The 6527-nt window shown below is 35.9% G+C and overlaps 1 pseudogene; it reads right to left on the bottom strand.

The window, feature by feature from the left end:
* Window positions 1-2427: 2427 nt before the first annotated feature.
* On the bottom strand, window positions 2428-2527 carry LOC138822651 (U6 spliceosomal RNA; annotated as a pseudogene).
* Between the last annotated feature and the right edge of the window lie 4000 nt (window positions 2528-6527).

The raw sequence follows: 6527 nt of genomic DNA, 5'->3' as shown, positions 1-6527 counted from the left end.
TCTTCAGCTGAAGGCTAGCACTCTATTACTTACGCCTCAGCCCCATTTCGGGATTTTTCTGCTTATGTGTGCTGAGGAATTGAACCCAGGGCCTCATACATGCAAGGCAACCACTCTACCACTGAGACACCTTCTATTTTCTCATTCCTAGAAGAAGCTGCACATGAGGACAACACTGATCCTCATTTTCAGTCTGTACCTTTGAATACGGAGGTACATCTTTCCTCTGCTCTCCATCAATTCCTTACTTTCCAGTTAGAATTACTTAGAATAATAAAAATGGAAAAAGAGAAAATAAATCATCATGAAAAAAATGCAGATGCAGAAAATTCACTGTATTTTTCTCACAAGTTCAACCAATGTGAACTATTGGGGAAATACATGGACACCTTATTCCCACTGTCACTGAAAGTTTCTAGTTAGGCAATTCTGATGAAGATAAGGACCAAAATGAAAAAGTGACGAATTGCAAGAAAAAAAAATTTGAGTAGGATCCAAGCAAATTTCTTCTTTGGGCTGCTGAAAATTATCGGCTTACCAGAGTCTGGAGACTACTTTCCATAAAGGCCACTCATGTGAATACTAGGGATGAAGATGAATATACCCCTCTTCATCGGGAAGCCTACAGTGGATAGTTAGATATTGTCCAAGAGTTGGTGGCTCAAGCAACAGATATTCATGCAATAAGTGTGAGTGGTTGGACACCCCTGTACAGTGATTATTCGTGCAATAATAAACAGTGTGGCATCTTTCTTACTTCATCATGATGCAGATACCAATGCCAAACTAAAGGCCTCTTGACTCCCATGCATCTTGATGCTGGGAATAGAGATAGCAATGATACACTGGATCTCCTTCTGTTGAACCATTATATCAAACCAGGTCTGAAGAACAACTTGGAAGAAACTGCCTTTGATATTACCAAAAGGATAAATATGTATCACTATCTCTTTGAATTGTGGAAGGCTGTACAAATTGTTCTCTTAAGTCGTAATGGTTTGGTTAAGTTTGTTTTTTTTTTTCTTTTTTTGCTGAGTTTTATATTTTTATTGTGAAAAACCATAGAGAGGGGTTACAATTAAATGGGCAAGGTAATGAGTACATTTCTTATCAAGCATTGTTGCCTCCTCCTTTATTTCCCCTTCCCATTCCTTCCCATCTCCCCCCTACTCCCCTCCCCCTACAACCCCTACCCCCAACAAAAGTTGTAAAGTTCATTTTTCAACATGACTTCTTGTACATCTCACTGTTGCAGTGCTTCAACCTGTATTCCTACTTAAACAATTTTTCCCATCCCCTCCACAAATCATACCAACATCAAATACAATAAAAGCAGGGGTTATATGGTGGGGGAGGGACATACAAAGCAACAAAGAAATCATCTTATAAATATGTTAGAAACAATCGCAAGAAAGAAAAAAAAAAACATTTGAATCCTTATCTTGGGGTTCATTGCACCTAACATCAACTTATCTGACCGTTTCTGCTTGTCTCAGACATATTAGTTATTGCAAATAAGGGAAACTATGGGACTTATGTTTCCTTGGGCCTGGCTTACTTCACTTAATATAAATTTTTCCAAGTCTTTCCATTTCTTAACAAATGGGGCAATGCCATTCTTTCTCATGGAGATAAAGAATTCCATTCCATAGAATTCTTTTTTCCAATCCATTCATCTACTGAGGGGCATCAAACAAGACCATACGAAAGTTACCAGAAAAACTATGTTTATTGCAGCATTATTTAGCATAGCTAAGATATCAGTTAAGTTTCTTAAACTTCAAAATGCCAGTCCATTCTTTGTGTCCATACAAAATATTTTTACAATCCAAATAACAGCAATGTTTTACTGTAAAAATTCCGTGGAATTTTTCCAAGTGAATTGCCTGACTTTGATGTCAAAATATATTTGAGTGTTTGTGTATATCTATAATGATTTCTGCAGAGTTTATGATTTTTTAATCAGAAATAATTTGATCTTATCTGTTGAAATGAGTAGTACAGAAACTAAAGGTATTTCTGGTTCTTGTCTGAAAAAAGTATATTTTAAAATATTCTATATTCTGTGTTTGCATAATATCCATAATCTATTTCATTCTCTCCTAGGTATACTTTGAATTCAACATTGTTTTATAACATATATTCATTAATAAATATGTCATATCAGATTGCATTCCATATAGAAAATTTAAGATTACTTTTTTTCTAGGTCCTTATAGTAGTATATTTCTTTGGGATAAAATGACAATGTTAACCAATTTCAAAAGTTTTCTAAAGGTTATTCTATGTAAAGGCCTTTCTAAGGTGAAGATTTAATACGCTGATGTCAAATTAACGTTTAATTCTAACACTTGCATATATTGTTACACTTGTAATTTGTAATCAACTTTTTAATAACTGTTTTCCATTTCTTGTATCTGAAGAATGAAAAATATGGAATACTTCACAAATTTTCATATTATCCTTCTGCAAGTGCCATTTTAATCTCTTTATTGTTGTAATTTGGGTATACGTGCTGCTGAATCATGTAGTATCCTCTAAATTTAAGTAGTTAATGATGCAATCTTTATACAATCTTATATCCTTGACTTCCTATTCATAACGAGGAAATCTTATTGTTCCTAACAATACTATTGACTTTATTTCCCTAAAATAATTTGTATAGTGAAAAAAATATTATATTGTTCTGTCGATTGCTCACATTTGCATTTTTTGTCAATGACAATTTTAAGTCATTTTCATTTTAAATTTGATCATACTTTAAGCACTTATAGCTAGGTCCTAAGGTGATGGCTTTTCCAAGTACTTATTTAAGCACCTGAGTTAGCTTTGTGGAGCTAATGGATTCAAAGTAAGCCTTGCTTATGAGCTACTTCTAAACTTCTGCAGCTTAAATTTTCCCAAATGTGGTCTTACCGGCACAAATGTCTACCTGACCCTTAATCTTTCTTCCATGTTGGAACAGACAAACCAGAATATCCTACCCTGACAACATAGTTTGTCTTACTGGAACAAAACTAATCTTAATTACAAGGGATCATAGAGAGATGTACAGTCCGGACATAACTGTTCTAACTAGGAGTTATTTTAACAAAATATATTTGTTTATTATACCTACCATTTCAAAAGTAGCTAAAAATTGTTCATATGCATGGTTACCTAATGTCTGGCCTGTCTACCTTCCATCCAGGCAGGAACTTACACTACTGCCTTTCTATCACCAAATATTTCCATAGATCCAGGAGAAGTCCATATCTTTCTCCTCATTATTAGGCCTTAAATTGGAAATGTTTTAATCACAGAGTTTCCTCTTGCCTCCAGGCTGTAAGTCTACATATGGTAAAGCTTTAGGTCTAACTCTACCTAACACTGAGGGAGAGATAATGCAATAATACTTTAAAACAGAGTTGTCTTTGATACCCTAACCACAACAGAACAATGCAAAACATGTGCCCTTTTTATTATATTATATATAGCTATATATTTTATATTTATATTCATATATATAGTTATATATTTTATATTTATATGTTATGATTTTATCTTTCACACTGTGAACCTTATTAGAATTAATTGATAATTTGACAAATAAATTGATAATTATTTATTCCAATAAATAGAATTGGAAGATAAATAATTGGGTTTAGAATACATACTAGAATATAAAATGTAAGAGATTTTACTCTGCTGCTCTGTTTATTGTTTTAACTCGCTGGTTCCAAACTGTTTTTCCTCCATATTTCTGAAGCATTCCTATTGTTTATGCCCAAATTTTTCTGATATGTCCAAAAGATATTATTCTTCTGCAAGAGGTATGGGTACTAGGATCCCATGTCCTAGTTACCCACATCATCAGATAACAGGGTCAAGACTTGTCAACCAGGCCCAGGCAACATGCCAATAGAAAGTAATTGTAAAGCCATGTCAATTTCTCATTTCCTATAATATTTCAGAGGCACAATTCCTTGATAAACAGGAATTAGCAGTAAGCAATAGTGAAATTTAAGGCAACTTAAAATGAAGGATGAGATAACAAAATATGAGAGAAAGTACTGTAATTCAAATTTTCAATTTACAAATGACCAGTCCATATGAGTGAACAAGATCACAAAGTGTCACAAGATTATGTTTAATACCCTCCCCTAATGATTAATGAAAGATTTCAGTCCAGCATAAGTGGGCTAGCAAAATAGTTCTTGGAAGGGTAGATCCACAATTGGTTTACCAAGGCCAGGAAAACTTGACTTAGAGGTCAAATGTAATTCAGAAAAAAAAAAAAAAACATTAATTGAGAAGATCCTTAGTGCTTAGAAACACTGGTACTTCAATAAACCTTGGTTCTGTGATATAAAAATGTTGTCATTCTCAAAACATTTGATCTCACGCATGTAATCCTAGATACTCAGGAGTCTGAGATCTGAGGATCATGGTTCAAAGCCAGCCCGGTCAGGAAAATCTGCCTTCTGAGTAGCTGGGATGACAGGTGTGAGCCACTAACACCCAGCTTAAGCACAAGACTTAGTCCTGGAACACAGTGTTGAGCTTGTGAAATCTAACACTGTGTTAAGAACTAACAGCCCTTGTTCTTGGGCCGGCCTCTAGGTAAAGCCTATGAAAAAGGTCTAATGTCACAGGAAGGTGAAAACACCCAGTTAATATGACTTTTATTCCAATTGACACTGCCTGTGGCTACAAAGGTCCTGGACTATGAGTTCACTTCAGCAATAGGCACTTGCTACTCTGGGGAGCCAGTATTCTACTGGCTTTGGTGTGCTTTGACTTCAGTAGATACAGCTAGTTCTGTTGGTAGTGTGACACAGGAGCTAAGGTCTGGGGCCAGCCCTAGGACTCTTCCAAGTGTTGCTCAGAGTCCCCCACAGAGTCTCTCAAGTAACTGGATGAAGCATCTAGAAGTAGGCTCCACAGAGAAGCTCATCCAGATAACTTACTCTTTATAGACAATCTTCTGATTCTTTCTGAAATACACCAACAGTGTATCTTTTATGAACATGGGCTTAGATTGCTTGGAGTACTCAAAGAGTGACAACACAACAATATTGACTCCTAGAAAATCTGGACCTGGGTATTGTAAAATACCAAAATAGTAAAAGTGATGATAGATGCAGAGAAACTAAGTAATTTGTGTAGAATTTCCAGAGAGATAGACACAAATGCTATATTCAGAAGAAAAGAATGTAATAAAAACCTAATTCTCTGGATAAATTATGTACCTAATTCAGGAAACCATGACCTCACCTAAAACTCAACATAGTATCCCAGAAACTGGCCATAAGGGAGAAGGCCAGCAAATTCAAAACATCTGTTTTAAGCAAACTCAACCAGCTTGGAAGAAACAGAGAAGTTACAGCCTAACATAGACATTTCACAATGAGATGAAAGCAAGTTAAGACAATCAAGCAGAAATTCTTTAGTAATTCTCCTCAGCAAAATTAAAAACAGGATAGAAGGTGTCTTTCTGGGTTGCTGATTTGCCCTCCTTTGGCTATAATACCGAGACTACTCAGCAGGAGGAGAGGAGAATGGGAAAAAAAAAGAGGATGAATACAAGTGTAATAAACACTTGGTGATTATACAAGAGACCAGCACAGAGACCCCCGTGAGAGCTGATGATGGACACGGGATGGAACGGAAGAAGAATAGACTTGAGGGCTAGCTGGGCTTGGGGACAGGGATTCTGAGGACAGGGTTCAAAAGACGGAATTGTGTCCAAATATGATTTGCAACTGTGAATACAGAACAAAGGAACCTGTTGGAGGCCCTGATTCTTAGCTGGGAGGAGGCAGGGAGGTGGTGGAGAGGGGAGAAGCTAATTAGCACATAACCTTACCATCTTAATATTTGAGAGAGGTAGCAATAAAGGCCCCTGAAGAACTGATAGCAGCCAATAAATAAAATAGATAAAGCACTTTCTAAACAAAAGCTGAGACTATATCTCCAGTAGACCTACTCTGTAAGAAATTTGGGTTTTGATCATTTCTCAGCCTTTTACCTGAAGTCCAGTAGGGTCTCTGTTCTTACCAGAAACGCTCAAATTAGCTTATTAAACGGCCAGAGAGAGACATGAATGAATATTAAGAAGTGGTTGGAAGTCATAAAACTCACTAGAATGCTCTATCATGCGATATAAGCTACTCTTATCTTTAGTATGAAGAATAAAAGACAATTAGAGTAATTGTAGCATTTATATGTCGAGAGACAATTTAAAAACCTTGAAATGAGATATCTAAAATTCAAACCATGGGGATGCATCGAGTATGTTTCCAGAGATTTGTTGTTGGAATCAAAACTGATACTTCCCGTTGTTTAACTTTGTTCTAGCACTGGGGCTAGAATTCAGGTTCTGGCTGCTCTCCCAAGATTTGCTCAGGGCTGGTGCTCTACCAATTGAACTGTAGAACCAGTTCCAGCTTTTTCATTTCTTATATTCCCTATCAAAAGAAATAGAGTGACTGAATGGATTAAAACAAAATACAAGGTTGGACACTATGTTGCTTATAAGAAACTTT

This window comes from Dipodomys merriami, unplaced genomic scaffold (genome assembly GCF_024711535.1).
Source record: "Dipodomys merriami isolate MVZ:Mamm:240054 unplaced genomic scaffold, mDipMer1.0.p SCAF_1136, whole genome shotgun sequence".
NCBI classification, from domain to species: domain Eukaryota; kingdom Metazoa; phylum Chordata; class Mammalia; order Rodentia; family Heteromyidae; genus Dipodomys; species Dipodomys merriami.
The sequence above is the reverse complement of the archived record's forward strand: the minus strand, read 5'-3'. Positions and strand labels throughout refer to the sequence as shown.